The sequence below is a fragment of the Marmota monax genome, unplaced genomic scaffold (genome assembly GCF_021218885.2).
Source record: "Marmota monax isolate L192 unplaced genomic scaffold, Marmota_monax_Labrador192_F-V1.1 WCK01_AAM20220418_F8-fsc00001, whole genome shotgun sequence".
Classification (NCBI taxonomy): domain Eukaryota; kingdom Metazoa; phylum Chordata; class Mammalia; order Rodentia; family Sciuridae; genus Marmota; species Marmota monax.
This window is the reverse complement of record NW_026693777.1, coordinates 19,653,633-19,672,221: the sequence shown is the minus strand read 5'-3', so window position 1 is coordinate 19,672,221 and position 18,589 is coordinate 19,653,633. Positions and strand designations below refer to the sequence as shown.

Genomic DNA, 18,589 nt, shown 5'->3' with positions numbered 1-18,589 from the left:
AAGAAGCTGAACATAAAAACTACTCCACAATATAGGGAACATTTGCTTTGAAAGAAGATAAAGTAGTCTCAGAATATAAAATCCCAAACATTTTGGTAAAATAAAAAATCACTCATCATACCAAGAACCAGGCAGATCACAACTTGAATATGAAAAAATGATCAATATACATCAACACAATTATTAATTAAATGTTGAAACTGACAAGTTATTTAAGCCAGCTACCATAAAAATACTTCAGCAAGCAAATGAGTTCTCTTAAAACAAATGGAAAAAAAAACCGACAGGAAATATTGATGAAGCAATTACAAAAAGGAACCAAATGGCAGTTATACAAGTGAAAAATACATTCACCAATATGAAAACTCACAGGGCAGAAACAGAAAAAGTGACACATTTTTCAGACGCTAGAGTAAAAAACTGCCAACCACAAATTCTGTATGCTTTGAAGTTATCCCTTTAGGAGTGAATAGAAAGTGAAGCCATGTTCAAACAAAAGAAAACTAAAAGAATTTGCCTAGATAACTTACCCTGAAAGAACGGCTAAATAAGTTATCGAAACAGAAAGGAAATAACAAAAAAAAAAAAAAAAAGAAGAAGAAGAAGAGGAGGGGGCATGAAATTTCAAGAGTGGAAAGAATAGAATGGATAAAAAGTATTTGCTCATGACCTTTTTGAAATCATATTTGAAGTTATAATAAGTCAAACATTATAACACTCTATGATACTGTACTCAGTGTATGTGGAGTAAATACTTAACACAATCAAATGTGAAAGAGTAAAGATACCCAAATGTACATAAGTTTCTATGTTAAATTACAGTATCAGTTCCTATAACAAGTTACATCAATATATGGTAATATCCAGAGAAAATCACTAGGAAAATTATACAAAGCAATATATAAGTAAAGATGGAATCTTAATAAATGTTCAAGTGATCCTCAGTAAGGTAAGCATATAAAAAATAGGAACAAGCTGAGCGCGGTGGCACATGCCTGTAATCCCAGCTGCTCTGGAGGCTGAGACAAGAGGATCGCCAACCTCAGCAGTTTAGCAAGGTACTAAGCAACTGAGTGAGACCCTGTCTCTAAATAAAATACTAAAAAGGGCTGGCGATGTGGCTTGGTGGTTGAATGCCCCTGAGTTCAATCCCCAGTACCAAAAAAAAAAAAAAAAAAACAGAACAAGAAACAAAGGACTCAAGTTGAAAATGAAAAGAAAATGGCAGATTTAAATCCTAAAATATAATAATTACCCTAAATGTACATAACCCAAATATGACAATTAAAAGACAGTTGGACACAATGTAGGTTTTCTTAATCCAATACATGCCATTTTCAAAACTCATTTCATAGACAATGACATATGTAGGTTGAAAGTAAACAGAAAGGAAAAGATATACCACGAAAACACTGTTTTTTAAAAAGACAAGTAGGAGTGCCTATGTTAATGTCAGACCAAGAAGGCTTTAGAACAAATAAAATTACTAGAGTCAGTAGGAATGTTCCATTGTGCAAAAGGCTCAACCAACGAGAAAAAAACAGTGATCTTTTAAGTGTTTGTACCAAAAATTTACATATATAGGAAACAAAAAATTAAACTACATTTTTTCATAAGAATGGCTAAAATTAAAAATAATGATAACACTACATGATATAGTGGACGTGGAGAACCTGGGTACTCATATATTACTGATGTGAAATAACATGATACAGCCACTCTGCAAAAGAACATGTCATTTCATTATAAAGCTATTCATGCACTAGCACAAGTGCACTGTATAGCATTTATTCCAGAGAAATGAAAATCTGTTTTTGTGTATAAATTTGTACATGATTTTTTTCATTTTGGCTTTAGCCAGAATAGACAAGACCAGGAACCTACCTAAATGTCCTTCAATAGATCAATGAATGATTAGACAAAGTGTCATTATATCTATATTTGGAATAATATTCAGTGATCAGAAGGAAAAAATGCACTATTAGTGGATCTTAAGCAACAAATTGAAGAAAGAAAGACTATCTCAAAAGATTACAAAGCATACTATTCATTTGTATTCTCAAAATGACAAAATTCTAGACATGAAAAATAGACTGGTAGAGTCAGAGGATCAGGGAGGGGAAATAGGAAGGAAGGTTGCTGTGTATATAAAAGGGTAGCGCAAGGGATATTTATGATGGAACTGTTATGCATCTGGACTGTGGTAGGGTTCACACAAATCTATATGTAGAATAAAATAGTGTAGAAATAAATACACAAATGAGTGCATGTAAAATTACTACAATTTAAATAAGGTTGACAGATTTTGTTATTGTTGGTTTTTCATTGTGATACTGTTAGGGTTAAGCAAGTCATTGGAGAAAATGGCTGAAAAGTAGGTATATGGCTTCTCTGTCTTATTTTTTACAACTACCTGAGAACATTAAATTAAAAAAAAATATTAATACACTTAAGTGACCATTTATTAATATTGGATTTGAGAAGTAGACATATTGTTACAATAATGAGTGTTAATATTCAGAAATGTAATTTGTCTATAAGTAAAGTCATTAAAACATCTTAGCATGGGGACTGGGGATGTGGCTCAAGCAGTAGACTGCTCGCCTGGCATGCGTGCAGCCCAGGTTCGATCCTCAGCACCACATACAAACAAAGATGTTGTGTTCGCCGAAAACTAAAAAATAAATATTTAAAAAAAAATCTTAGCATTTTCTTTTATAATTGTCTTTAGTTATATATATCGTAGTTTTATTTCCTACTGTAAATGGAGTATTTTTTACATATATTTTTACTACATAAACATTTTACTTTCACATTTCCTATGTGTTTTTATTTTAACACAATAGAGTTTTAGGATACTTTTTAAAATTTTGATTATCAGTAAAACCACATTTGCAAATGGTACATGAGGAACTTTGAAACTTTTCTTCAAGGAAGCAGCCATCACTGATGAAAATCATAAAGAAACAACCATTTAAAGTTTCTGGATATTGTTATAAAGGCTATAAAAAATAAGGAAACATATTCAAGAAAAGCTACTAAATATAAGATAGAACAGAGTTGGTGGCTACTTGAGCTACACCTGAGTCTTTCTCCTACCCTGATTCAGTTTTGTAGAAGCTTTACTCTGGACAGATATGACCTAGAGTTTGGGGCTCCCACTTTCCTGAGTCCCCAGTTAAGGGATATAGTATTTTTCTGGGATGGACAGGCCTCCATTATTTCTCATGCCTTCATCTCTTGACTTGCAAAGGCTAAATTGCTTATCAGTGTGGTGGAAAGATCATGTTTTTCTTCCTATATCCTGCGCCTGCTCATAGGATGGAAGCACTAGCTCAAGTGTAGCAATATTAGAATACTGGGACCCTAATCGCTCTCAATAAGCAACTTTCTCCACATCAGGAAAGGTAAGCCAAGAAGACCAAGCTCTACCTTTAGAACACTGGTTCAGAGATTTTTGTCCAGAGAGAGAGGTAGTCCATAATAACAGTTTACTACAAAGATCTTTTCTAGGAACTGACCTTTTTGAAACAGAATCTGGGAATATTCAAGCCTAAAGACATTCTCTAAAATAATGGAAATTTTGATGTTAGGTAAGCAATTAAAATGAGACTGATCTTCACTCTATAAGAGCAATAAACTAAATGGACTAATTTACCAGAAAGAACCTGAGAAAGACATGACTGAAAAGAGTCCTCTATGGTTCAGGAAAAAAAAAAAAAAACTTGAAGTCTGGACTACAAAGCTATCTCTTATTGAATTTAATTGGATGAGACTTTGAAGTCTGATCCTAAGACATTGTTTAAACCCATAGTGCAATTGACTGCAAATTAATGGAGTCCTACAACACAGTGTAGTGGAAAAACAATACAACAACAAAGTCAAATAGCTTAACAGAGATAAGCTAACAGTAAATAAATAATTCTCTAGTAAAGTAGAAATAGCCATCCTAGGGTGAGTATGTGCCTACCTCGGTTGAGTACTCCAAGAAGTGATATCAGAGGCTTCATCCTGGGTAGAAAGTAGACTTTAGCATATTAGTCTATATAGTTCAATAATCAAGTAAGAAAGCAAACAACAACAAAAAGACCCTAGAGAGGGGAGAGGGCAATCAGTATCCAGAGGTACTATAGTTGACTACATAACTGTCTAGTTTTAATAAAAATTATGAGGTATGTAAGGAAGAGGAGAATGTGTTCCATATAAAGAAAACAAAGCAAGAAACAAAAGCCGCCAAGGACTAGTTCTAAATGTTAGATTAATAAACAGATTTCATAGCAGCATATATAAATATGTTCAAAAGAAGAAATTATAGGAAACCATGCTACAAATAATTAAATCATGTTATGACAGTGTCTCATCAAGTAGCATATTAGTGGGTATTCTAGAGAAACAGAATCCATAGGAAATGTGTGTGTGTGTGTGTGTGTGTGTGTGTGTGTGTGTGTGAAGAAATTTATTCTGAGAATTTGCTCATGTGATAATAGAGGCCAAGAAGTCTCATGGTATACCATCTGCAAGCTGGAGAATCGGGAAAGCCAATGGATAAATTGGATTGATTTGGATAAATCAATCCAAATCCAAAGAACTGAGAATTGGGGGAGATGATTATATAACTCCAACTCTCAGGCCAAAACTTTATGAGCCAGGGCCTTATTGGTATTAAGTCCAAGGGTTAAAAAGCCTAAGAATCAAGAGCTCCAAGTACAGAAGAAGATGGAGTTTTCCAGCTTGAGAAAAGAAAAGGAGAGAGTTCATCTCCTCTGCCTTTTTTTCCTCTTTGAACAATCAGCAGACTGGATAATGCATGCCCCCATTAGTGAGAGTGGATCCTTTTTATTCTAATTCAAATGCTAATCTCCTCAGAAATGGTCTCATAGACACACTCAGAAACAATGTTTTACCAGTACTCTGGGTATGACACATAAAACTAATTCCCACAAATAGAGAATATCGATAGATATATTTTTTTTTTAATTAAAAAACCAAATGCAGTTTCTGGAGTTGAAAATATAATAGTTGAAATGGAAGATTCACTATAAAGGAAATCAAAACCAATTTGAGTTGGCAGAAGAAAAAAAATCAGTGAACTTGAAGATAGAACAATAGAAGCCAAAGAACAGACAAACAAAAGAATAAAGAAAATTGAATAGAATCTCAGAGAAATGTGGGACACTGTTAAGTACACCAACGTTTGCCTGATTGGAGTATAAGAAGAGGGCAGAAAAATATTATAGAAAATAATGGCTGAAAACTTGTTAAATTTGATTACCAACATAAATACGTATATCCAAGAAGCTCTGTTAACCCCTGATGGGTTAAATCCACACTCACATACCACAGTAAACGTACTAAAAAATGTAGAGAAATTTTTAAAAGTAGATAAGAGGAAAAAGTCATCATATACAAATAAACCCAGTAAAATTCACTTATGTCTTGTCATCAGAATTGAGGCTGCAATCGGATGACATCGGCCTAGTATTGAAAGAAAAAAAAAAAACTGTGGAACAGCCAAGAATCTTATATAGAGGAAAATTATTTTTTGAAAATGAAGGTAAAATAAGTTATTCTAAAATAGAAAAACTGAATTTGTTACTAGCAAGCCCACTTTTCCCTGTGTTAATTTATTCAGTTTCATAGCTATCTTTTAGGATCTGTTTCCTAAAATAAACTTTAGTTGAATTATAACAGGTTTTGTGTGTTGTGCATGTAGAAAAGTACACTAATTCTTAAGGATGAACCTTGATGAATTCTCCCAAAGTGAACACATCTAAACCATACTCAGAAATAGAATAATACCAGCATCCCAGAAATCTCCACATAACCCTTCTTACTTGCTATTCCCCAAAAGTAATGACAGTCCTCATTTCTAGCACGGTAGATTATCTTACCTTTTTTTAGAACAGTTTGTCTGTGATTCTAAAAAGTTTTATCTATGGAATTATAAATTAAAATCTGTATTTTATTTAATTAAATATATAACAATTTATCAATTATTTTGTTGAAAGATATTTTGGTTGCTTCTAGTTAGGAGCTATGGTAAATTAAGCTACAAGAAACAATTTTGTACATGTCTTTTGGTGCACATGTGTGAATTTCCTTTAGATATCCAACTAGTGGACAGGATAGAGATAACCTAAATATTGGGTTATAGATCTGCAAATGAATGCTTCATGCTAGATTCTATAATACTCCCAAGTGGTGGCTAATTTATACTTCCTTTAACATTTTCATAAAGAATGCCAGTTTGCTTCCATCTCACTGAAAGTATTGTAAATCTTTTCATTGTAGTCATCTTAGAAAATAGTGATCCCTGAATATGGTTTTAATTTTTCCCTTCATAATTAATGTTTTTGAGCATTTTTGCATATTCTTCTTGGTCATTTGAACCTCCTCTTATAAAGTACTGATTCATGGCTTTCCCACTGTTTAAAAATTAGGTTATCTATCTTCTCATTAATTAGTAGATTATAATTATACTTTATAGAGTCTGAATATGAGCCCTTGATGCATGTATTGCACCTATTTATTCCACTCTTTTTTTTCTTTTCATAAAATATCTTTGCCAAATAGAAATTCTTAATTTTAATGAGTTAGCTTGTCAATCTTTTAATTACAGGGAGTGAATAAATATCTGTTGATTAAATGAATGTTCCTAAAGTAGTTCAATGTTTAGAGCTGAATAGTTTCATTATGAAATAAGTTATATATCAAATTTATGTTTTAAAATATTTTTTAGAGCACAAAAAACTGATTAGCTGGCTATGGAGTCAAAGACTTCTTCATGGAGAATATAATAGGGGGGACTTTTAAAGTAAAGGAAATGTGAACAAAAACAGTAAATATGAATAAGCACAGTGTTTTTCAAAAGTGCAAGGTTGGATAAAGTCAAATGATTATTAAGAATAATTACAGGAGCCAGGCGAGGTTGTGCACACCCATAATCCCAGAAGCTTGGGAGGCTGAGGCGCAGAGTATTGTAAGTTCAAAGCCAGCCTCAGCAAAAAGCAAGGCACTAAGCAACTTAGTGAGACCCTGTCTCCAAATAAAATACAAAAAAGGGCTGAGGATGTAGCTCAGTGATCCAGTGCCCCTGAATTCAATCCCTAATATGGATAATGATGATGATGATGATAATGATGATGGTAATACCAACAGAAGATAATGTGGACTGGAATAACACTGTAAAGATAAATACATGCTGGGCACAATGGCTCAGGAGGCTAAAGCAGGAAGATCACGAGTTCAAAACCAACCTCAGAAACTTAGCGAGGCCCTCAGCAATTTAGTGAGACCCTATCTCTAAATAAAAAATGAAAAGGGCTGGGATGTGGTTGAGTGGTTAAACATCCCTGGGTTCAATCCCTGGTATAAAAAAAGAGAAGAAAAAAATAAGCAGTATAGCCACAGAGCAATTTTCTAAATATATTTCTACATATTTTGTAACAAAGGAAAAACATTTTCATATTTATTTCAGGGAATTTACTGTTCTTATCAAAATGGATTATAAGGAGGCATAAAGGCAGACCATTTAGGATGCAGTATACCAAATCTAGATGAATGATGATAAAGATAACAAACTTATATAAGACAGTGAAAACAGAAATGGAAAATTTGGAAGGTATATTATATTTTATCCTCCATATAAAAGGCTCTGCTCCTTAAAAGGGTGGTGACATTATGTGCTTCTCAACAATTCTGAGATTGGCTAAAAACACAGGTAATGAAACCTATTATTTAGGGAATAACATAGCCTACCGCTGTCATGAAGATTAAATATTTCTAAAGTACTTAACATAATGCTTTACATAGTAAATGCCCAGTAAATGCAACCATACGGTGTGATTCTAATAGACTTGAGAATTGAGGAATAGAAATAAAGATTACATCAAGTTAGCTTACACAACTTTATGAAAGATAGAACCAGTCCTTGAGTCAGTGAATCCAAAGGAGTACCATATTTGGGGGAGGAAAATGAGTGTTGGAGGTCTTTCAGGCATACAGTCAAGAACATACCTATTTCTGCTTTATTCGTTGTAAATAAGGTTGATATTTCTTGGTATTCACATAAGTGAGAGCCCTGTTTTCTAATATGTTATTCTCAGAATAAAAATATCCCAGAGGATTGACGTAAGAAATACAATTCTTTCAAGTAGTAACAATATAATGTAGCTGCAGATTTTCTCTCTATGGTATTTTCGATCATCTGGTACCACCTACCTTAAAAAAAAAAAAAACAGAATTTAGTCTTACTAATATGTAATGTGGAGTGGGTAATTTTCCTCTCAACAGCAGAACATTCCCTAGTAAAGAGAATACTCCTTGGCTCTCTTCAAAAAGATAGCTTAAAACTATCCATCTTTCTGCCATGTTTTTGCTTCTTTGATAGATCAATGTTCTTTTGTTTCTTTTACTGAATATTGCATATCTATATTTAAAAAATCTTGGCTAAAATTCCATAAAATTACTAAATTACTAATTTCTTGACTTAACTGTGATGAATGTCCTCTGCAATTCTTTACATATAAAGACAATTTTTATTGGTTCTTTTTAGTTATACATGAGAGTATAACTAAAAATTATAACTCAGTGGTCGAGTGCCTCTGATAAAATTATACATGCATGGAATATATCTTATTCTCACAAGGGCCCCAGTCTTGTTGATGGTTATACATAATGATGGGATTCATTGTGGTATATTCATATATATACATAGGAAAGTTATGTCAGATGCCTTCCACTGTCTTTCGTATTCCTGTCTTCCCTTCATTCCCCTTTATCTAATCCTCTGAAGTATTATTCTTTCCCTCATCCCCCTTTATTATGGGTTAGCTCCCACATATTAGAGAAAACATTCACCCTTTGGTTTTTTTGGGATTTGTTTATTTCACTTAGCATGACATTTATTTACATAGACATAGAAAGTCTATTGCAACATCTTAAACATATTTTTTGAACTGCTGATGTTCTGATAGAAAGCTAAACCACACGGATGTTTTTAATATTAAAAATTGTTTGGGAATCAGACCTTTATATTCTCCATAAAACTCTATATCAGCGAACTAAATTCTATTTTTTAAATAGAATTAAATTCATTAAATAATATACATCCCATGACCAATTACTTGTGTAACCTCAGCCTCGAATAAAATATTCAAAGGAAAAGCCATATTATATATGAAAATTTTTCAGAGGTGTGTCATTAACCTTTGAGAGACAGCATTATAACTATGATGAAAATTCTTCTTTTTAATACTAATTGTATAATTTCAATATGATGATACCTTCTCACCCCAAATTTTGATGCATACAAAAGTCAATAATAAACAATATAGTTTAACCAGGTATCATTGTTCCTTAATAGTTTTGTGTGTGGGTGTGGGTATACACATAGAAATAGGTAATTCTTTTTTTTAGTTTCTAATATGAACCCAGAATCACAGTAAACTTTTTAAAACATGTATTAGTTGTATATACTGGTCGAGTCCAATGTGGTATTTCAATACATGTATACAGCATGCATTGATCATACCCAGCTTTCCTTTATCCTCCGATACTTATCCCCTTCTCTGTTTCTATTAACAATTATTCTACATTCAGAAATAGATGTGAAGTTTTTTTTTTTTTTTTTAATCTTCTACATATGAGAAAGAACATGTGGCACTTGTCCTTCTGTGTCTGGCTTTTTCTTTTTATTCAGTATGCTATCCTCTAGTTATATCCATTTTGCTGCAGATGACAAGATATCATCCTTCCTTATAGTTGAATAATATTCCATTGTGTATGTGTACCACATTTTCTTTATTCACGCATCTAATGATGGGCATCTTGTATGATTGTATATCTAAACTATTGTGAAAAGTACCACAGTAAACATGGGGATATAGGTATCTCTTTGGTATGCTGATTTCATTTGCTGTAGATACATACCCAGAAGAGGGATAGCTGGATCATATGGTACATATATTTTTAGGGTTTTTTTTTAATGAACCTCCATTCTGTTCCCCACAATTGTTATATTAATTTGGATTCTACCAACCAAATATGACTGTTCTTTTTTCTCCTCAGTCTCACTAGCTTTTTATTTGTTTTTTTTTTTTTTTTTTTTATAATTCCAATTCTAACTGGGGTGAGATGTTATTTCATAATAGTTTTGATTTGTAAACTCTTTGAATGTACTTTCATATATTTGAGCATATTTTCATATATTTATTGGCCATTAATATCAATTCATGTCATTTGCCTATTTTTAATTGGATTGCTTGTTTGTTGTTGTTGTTGCTGCTGCTACTATTAAGACTTTTTAGTTCCTTATGTAATCTGGACATTAATCCTTCATCAGGAGAAGAGTTCCCAAGTATTCTCCCATGTCTCTTCACTTTGCTAATTGTTTCCTTTATTTTATAGAAGATAGTTTTATATAATCTCATTTATCAAATTGTATTTTTGTTTCCTGTGCTTTGAGGGTCTTATCCAAATAATCATTGCCTATACCAATGTCTTGGCATATTTCCCCTATTTTCTTATAGTAGTTTTATATTTTCAGGATGTTCAGGTAGGTCTTGGATCCATTTTGAGTTGATTTTTGTACAGGCTGAAAGACAAAGGTCAAGTTTTATTCATCTGTAGATGGATAGCCAGCTTTCCCAGTACCATTTGTTGAAGAGACTGTAACTTTTCCATTATTAAGAATCATTTGGCTATAGACACAGATTAATTTTGGGGATCTCCATAGTATTTTATTAGTCTGTGAATTTGTTTTTATGCCAGTACCATGTTGTTTTGGTTGTATGGGTAATTGGACATTTTAATAATATTAATCTTATAGTCCATGAACATGGGAGGTCTTTCAATATTTTTCTGGCTCCTAGAGTTCTGTAAGGTACTTTAACAAAACAACCCAAGGAATCGTTAGTGGGATTCCAAATTTATATCTGGTTAGTCAGCAATATAGGTGACAACTTACTGTTTATTATTGGCATCTGAAATAGGAGGCTGTCTCATGAAACTAATCCATTACCTCTGGGACCTGATATTATCTCCAGGTAGATAAGGTGAAAATTGAATTAAATTATTGGACATCTAGATTATGTTTGCTAGGAAATTGTTTAGTGTATTGGGAAATAGCATCACATTTACAGTGTCAGAAATTTTATGTTTAGTTCTATATGAAGGTAGGAAAAATAGTTTGGTTTCACCTCTTATAAACATTAAAATTATATTACACAAATTACATGCTAAAAGTAAGCACCATGAAGAATAAATATATAAGGTGCTTACCTAGTCAAGGGCATTAGGGAAGACTTTCCTAAATGAAATTTAAGCTTAGTGGGTTTAGGCAGGCTGTTTGGGGGATAGGGATGAAAGTGAGAGGAAAACAGGAGAGTTCAATGCTAGAAAAAAATTTTGTAATAGAAGATAGAGGTATGAATAGGATTTTGGAAGGAAAGTTTTAAAGACCACTTTCAGTATTTTGATCTTTATTTTGAACATACTGGGAAAGTTATTAATGGATACTGGGCAAGGAAGAGACATTATTAGATATTTGACAATTCTCAATCTATTGTCATACACTCAAAGTTCACATATCATATTCTTAGTGTCTATAGCAATGGCAGTAGTAATTGTTGGTCTTTCTTACTACTGTACAAGTGATGTAATGTTAAGATTTTAGAGGATTGAGATTCAAGATAGCATATTAGAGGAAGGCTGTGTTTCCAATTTACCATGGCTTGGGATTCAAGCAGTAGAAATACTTCTTCTCAGCCAGGTGGGTGAAAGAGGAAATTCACTGAAATTTAATATCAGTCAGAGTCTCTTAGAGACTCAAATTTGGGTGCATTTAACAAAGAACAAGAAAGATTACAATTGGAGCCAAGTTGGTGTCAGCAGCAACAGTCATCAGAGGGGAAGGATAACATTCAGAAATACAAAGAATAATTTGGCAAGAAAAAACCGGTGGATCAGAAAATCAGCATGAACTTAACTGATCCAGAGGCTACACAGCAAAATGATGTATGAAAAATACTATGTACTTTTTAACTGGCCAATGGAAAGAGCTGAGGTGGGAAACACCTTGAGGAGGCCATGATGCAGGAGCTTGGCAGATCATAGTGAACACTGTCATACTGTCTGGGCAAATACCCACCAGGTGGCCTAGGGTGTACCTATAAATACATAAGTGAAGCAAGCACAGGAAAAATTATATCCAGTGGGATTCAGGTCAGAAAAATTAAGTATAGTAGCTCACATGACCAGCTGAAGAGGGTTTGGAAACTGAATAGGTGGGTGTGAATATACTAAGGAACTAAGCATGGGAAGGCCATATTCATGGACTGCAGAGTGTGTAGAGTTGGTCCCTCTGCCCCTGAGTAGAATTCTTGGGATACTTCTGAGATCTAGACTTTTAGCAGAGATCATCATTAGGCTGGCCCTAGGTTTACATTGAGCTAACCTCTGCAGAACAGATACCACCAAAAAACACCATGCAGGCCTGATTTGATCTAAGCCACAGCTGCTAGAACTACCCTCACAGAACTCTGCAGTAGCCCCACTCTGGAAGAGCACCCATCTGGTCTGTTCTCAACCAACAGTACTTCCCATTCCATCCTACCTTATGCCTGTGAAAAGGGAAGCTGAGAGTTATTTCAACCAGCTTCAGTTTTAGGCCACTCCAGCTGGCAGCTCAGTGAGCAACACAGAAAGAGAAAGGAATTGACAAACCCAAGGCCCCCAGTCCCCTTTTCTCTCAGAACATAACCCAGGAAGAAACAGAAAAAAGAATAGTCAAGCACAGGCAGTGACCATCCATCCTCATTGATTCTTTTTATCTTCTCAGCGTACACTGTTATTCTTCATTAAGAATGCCCTGCATCCTGTTTCTTTTGGTGTTCTTGCTGTACTGATTTGTTCATGGATATATATGTGTATACACATATATACACATACATATATTTGTTTATTCATTTTTCCTTATCTTTTTACAAAAGTCATTTTTCCCTGTCTTGACTTCTGAGAGTTAGAGTTCTTGGTTATTTCATCTTCCAGTTTTTGTTATTGTTGTTGTTGATGATGATGTTTCTCTTTCTCTCATTTTATTCTTGTTGCTTCTTCTTGTTTCTTCTCCTGATAACATCCAAATTCTCTTGTTCCTTGTTTTTCTCTTTGTTAATTCCTATTTCTTCTTCTCCTTCTTTATAACCATTGCTTGCTAAATCTCTTCTGCATTCTACTTACCTTTTGAATGTTCTAAACTTTCTTCTACCTTCCCATCACATTGTCTTTTCTCTTAAGGAACTGTGTTTTTAATCATCTTTTAATACTACTAGGTTTATGTAACTCTTACCTGCATCATTCATGTTGTTGTATTAGCATTATGTATGATATAGTTGATATCTGCTGTTTACTTTAATACCAGATCTAATTCACATTTATTGTTTTTGCTGCTGGCAATTGCTGACCCCAACATTTCTTTTTTGTGGTAATTAGTGTTGTAGAAGTCATAGTCAGCATTGGGTATTTATTTTAATGCTATATATTGTTCACTTCAGTTGTTGTTATTGTTTGTCTCTCCCTTTTCTGTGAGGTACTGGAAATCTACAGGGACACTAGAAGTTCACAGCATTGAAACTCTGCTGCTGAACTAAACCTAGCTGAAAAACAATGTACCTTGCTCCACATGCAAATTAACCACACTCAGCTATATTTTAATACACAGAATGGAAGAGACAGAAACCCCAACCTAATGACCAGGCCCAAAGTATGAAGAGCTAGAAGGCCCTCACCTCTCCAAAACATATTATAAATAAAATGCCTCATATATAGAACGAGAACAGAATTTCAAAAGCGTCAAGAGAAAAACATCAGGTTACATTTAGAGGCAAATCCAGGGATCAAATTAAATGTTAGATATAAATCAAAATGGCAGGAATTAATAGAAATCTCTCTACAATAATACTGAAGGAAATTGGTTTCAACTCTACAGTTAAAAGACATGAGTACATTATTGGCAGAATGCATTAAAATAAAAGACCTAACTATATGTTGTTTGCAAGAGGCTGATCTTAGGCAAAGGTAGCCACAGACTGAAAGTAAAAGGATAGAAATTTTTATGCTATGCAAATTGAGCCCCAAAATAAGTAGGAGTAACTACTCTCATATCTGAGAAAGCAAATTTCAACCCAAGATTTAAAGAGATGAAGAAGGTCACTTCATACTGGTAAAGAGAACAATCCAGCAAGAAAATATAATGATAGTAAATATTTATGCCCCAAACACTGGTACACCTAATTACATAAAACAGACACTACTTGAATTAAAAACTCAGACCCTATTACAATATTAATGTGATTTCAGATTACCTCTCGGGCTGATAGGTTATCCAGACATAAATTCAGTAGACCCTTTGGACCTGAAAATGTTATAAATCAAATGAACTTAAGAGATTTCTATGGAATATTTTATCCAACAACAGCCAAATACATTTTCTTCTTAGCAGCCTGTGGAACCCTCTCCAAAATAAACCATATCTTAGGCAACAAAGCAACTCTTAGCAAATAATATATAATATATATAAAATAATAATAATAATATATAAATATCTAATTTCTTGACTGTTATTCAATAATAATGGAATGAAATTAGAAATTAACAAAAACTCTACAGACCTATAATGTTTTGGAAAGTCTAGCCCAGTTGCAAGGTTGTGGAAATAAACCCTAACTCTTGACAGGAGGATTTACTAAGAATATATGGCTCTTATAATATATATAATAATAATACATATATTGCATATAATAATAATAAATAATAATACTATATATGCAATATATATTATATAGTATTATTATACATAGTATTATATATACATATTTTTATATAGGTAGTATTACTGTATCTTAAAAATATAGAGAAAATTATGTTATTTTTAAAAATATGTATAGTATTATTATCAAATATATATAATATACTTTTAGTTATTGAATACAAAATTTATTTCTGAACTTGGTAAAATAAGAAGGAAAGGAAAATTGAATGCACTATCAGGATGAATGCCAAATACCAGTAAATTCAGTGTATAAAATGTATTTTAATTATACATGAAAATTACGAAGAATTCAAACAATGCCGAAAGAGTAAAAGTAAAATGTATTCCACATGTAATTAGCCAGAAGTAGCCATTGTTAACCTTTAAGTTGTAAAACATTCTAACATCTTTCTATGACTGTAATGTAGATAGAATAGATGAATGTTAACATAGGTGAAAGACATAATCATATGTATTACTTTGGGATAATTCTGTAAATCTAATACAACACAGCATTTTATTTACATTTTTTTAAAGAAACTGAATGAAAGAACATTGACTTTGAAATAACTATTTTATATTGTAAGACCTATTATGCACTAAATGAACTTCCTCTAAATGTAAAAAACAAAATTAGGAACATTAAGAGGTTTCAGCAATGTTTATTATCTTTCAAACCTTATAGGATTGGTTGTTATGAAAAATATCAACATAAACAGTGTTATATCTCTTTGCACCTTCCTTCTCCTTACTTTTAAGTCTCTGTTCATTATAGGATTTTCAGACTAATAGAGCAATAGCCAGGCCTCCTACTAGAGTTTAATTTCAAAACCATTGCAATGATGTAGATGAAAAGCTTAAAAGTCTGAAACTTACACAGGGAAAAACAGGGAACCAAGAAACCATAGACAATATGCAATCTTTGTTGGAATACTCTACTCTTCCTCCCTGAAATATTACTAAATGTCCATTACTATAGTTTTTCTTCTTAGAATTTGGTTTATGATTATATGGGGAGTGTCATCAAATTTCAGATCAGTTCCTCAGTTCAGTGTGTATTTTTTTGTGAAACTTTATCTTGATCCCAATCAGGCAGTCTCTTGTTATATCTATTTCTGATAGCACTTGCTTACTAGACAAAAAAGATAAGGGCCATATTTTAGTTTGCATTTCTCTATATTTGGAGTATTAGTGAGAATTTTGAGGCATTTGCTAATCCTTTTTTTTTTGTACTGTGGATTGAACCCAGGCACATTTAACTACTGAGTCAAGTCCCTAGCCCTTTTTTATATTTTATTTGGAGTCAGGGTCTCCCTGAGTTGCTTATGGCCACACTAAATTGCTGAGTCTGGCTTTGAACTTGCTATCCTTCTACCTTAGCATCCCCAGCCACTGGGATTACAGGCTTGTGCCACCATGCCCAGCACTAATCCACTTTTATGGCTTTTGGGGGGTCCAGAGGAGTATTAAAAACCCCCAATGCTGCTTTAAAGAGTTTCTGTTTCTGTCCGTGATCACCTAACTTTAGAGATATATGATATGAAGCTAGATATTTTTCTCACATGGTTGTTGCTACTGGAGATTTTCTGGTTTTACCCTTTTTTGTTCATTTTGTTATCTGATGGGTAAAGGAGGAAGTCTGTAAATATACCTTTATTCTCCACTAACCTATAAATCTAAGGCAGTAAATTTTTAAAGAAATGCTTTCCACATAATGGAGAATTCATCATTCAGATCAATAATGTCCTCAATTCCAGTTTAGAAAGAGATGTAAAAATTTTTTTATAAAACTGTTTAATGCAAAACTCCTCAGTAACATCCTACCTAGTAGAGATGTCCAAACATTAAGGTTTATCTAAGCATGAAAGAGATCTTAAGGTAAGGAGTTAAATATGATAAGATAAATTGATTTCTGACTAAGCCATGATAAATTACTAAGATAAATTAAAGAAGATTAATTGCTAAGAAAAATAACTAGCTAAGATAAATTGCCTTCTTAATGTAGTTTAAAAAAATAAGACTCAGAATATCTAGAGTAGTACATGGTTAGAAAGCATATTTAACCTAGTATTTTGTATATGTACATATATGTATATATATCAACTTAAGGAATCTTTCTAAAAATGTAGCCGATTCTGATTTCAGTAGATCTTGGATAAGGCTCCCAATTCTTTATTCCTAACTAGCTCCCAGGTGGTAGTAATATTGTCCACATTCAGATTACACTGTTATTAACAAACTTCTCGAAAACTACATACTCAGAACTCCTGTACTTGAATGAAAACATGAGGCAAGGATCTGCCTAATTATGTTTGCAATGCTATTACCTAGTGATGTGCCTTAAATAAATGTCCACCCAGAAATATTTTCTTGTTAAATAAATAAATTATATACAACCAGAGATATGAAAAATTGCGCTCTATGTGTAATAAGAATTATAATACATTCCGCTGTTATATATATATTTTTAAATTAATTAATCATTAAGTGCATGGCACTAGGGGCATGGAATACTTGTATTTTATATTAGTAGATGAAGAAGAAGACTACTTCTGTTTTAGAACCCAACTAATTAGGACAATAATAAGATTACTGTTTCATCTCAAAAGTCTAAAAGCATAATTAAAATTTTGTTCAGATGCAAAATTACTGTAATCACACAGCCACTTTGGACAATAAAATATTACTTCCCATATACTTAAATCCTTACTTGAGCTTACAATATCATTTAAGTGAAATAAATCTACACAGTGTTACTTGTTATTCATTCTGGAAATAGAAATGAGTAATATTTCTGTGGTGTAACTGATTTAAAACAGTCTGACATCTTGGTAGGACTACCCAATTGAGTTTGTTGTGAAATATACCCTCAGATAACTGTATAGATTGTCTCTTTGGACTAGTAGTTCTCAGTTGTTTGGCTGCACTTTAGAATTACCTTAGAAGTATTTTGGTTTGTTTGTTTGTTTTTCAATCTCAGTACTCTGAGACTGTAGGGATAGCTCATTGTAGAGCACAGACTTATCATGCACAAGCCTCTGGGTTCAATTCCTAGCATGGAAAAGAAAAATTCCAATGCTAACTCAGGCTTTACTAAACCCTGAGGTAGAAGCCAAGTATTTTTTAGGCTTCACAGACATTTTAGTGTGCAATCAAGTTTGAACATCTTACTCTTGACCATTAGCTTTCTGAAATCAGGATTAGTTTTTACATTTATTTTATGACTGTTAATACTGTTAAATGAGTAACCAAAAATATAGGATGGATTTAACATAATTAGCATAGATAGAAAAAGTCAGCAGGCACATATCCTACTTCCACTTCTGTACAAACTACCTGTGTAACTTTGAGTAAATTATTTAACTACTTTGTACTTCACTTTTCTCATCTAGAAAATAGAAAGGCAAATATAATAAGATCCCTAGTAGCTCCAAAATTTTATGGTATATAAACCTAACCTCTGGGGCTGGGGTTGTGGCTCAGCGGTAGAGTGTTCGCCTACCACGTGCGAGGCCCTGGGTTTGATCCTCAGAACCATAAATAAATAAATAAAGGAATTGTGTCCAACTACAACTAAAAAATAAATATAAAAAAATAAAAATAAACCTAACCTCTACAAGTGTCATAGTATTAATGTGACAAAAAGACCCTTAAGCAGTCATTTATTTCACTCCTTGAGTTTAAGAAATACATATAAAATTAATACTGAAAAATATAAATTATAAAACATGAAATTGAGCATAAGATATTGACTCAATAATAGGAAAACATTAATTGAGAGTC

General features: G+C 32.9%; 1 protein-coding gene across 17 annotated transcripts in view; it reads left to right on the top strand.

The window, feature by feature from the left end:
* Gphn (gephyrin) overlaps positions 1-18,589 on the top strand; it is a 602,369-nt gene that overhangs the window by 258,560 nt on the left and 325,220 nt on the right. The window lies entirely within an intron of this gene.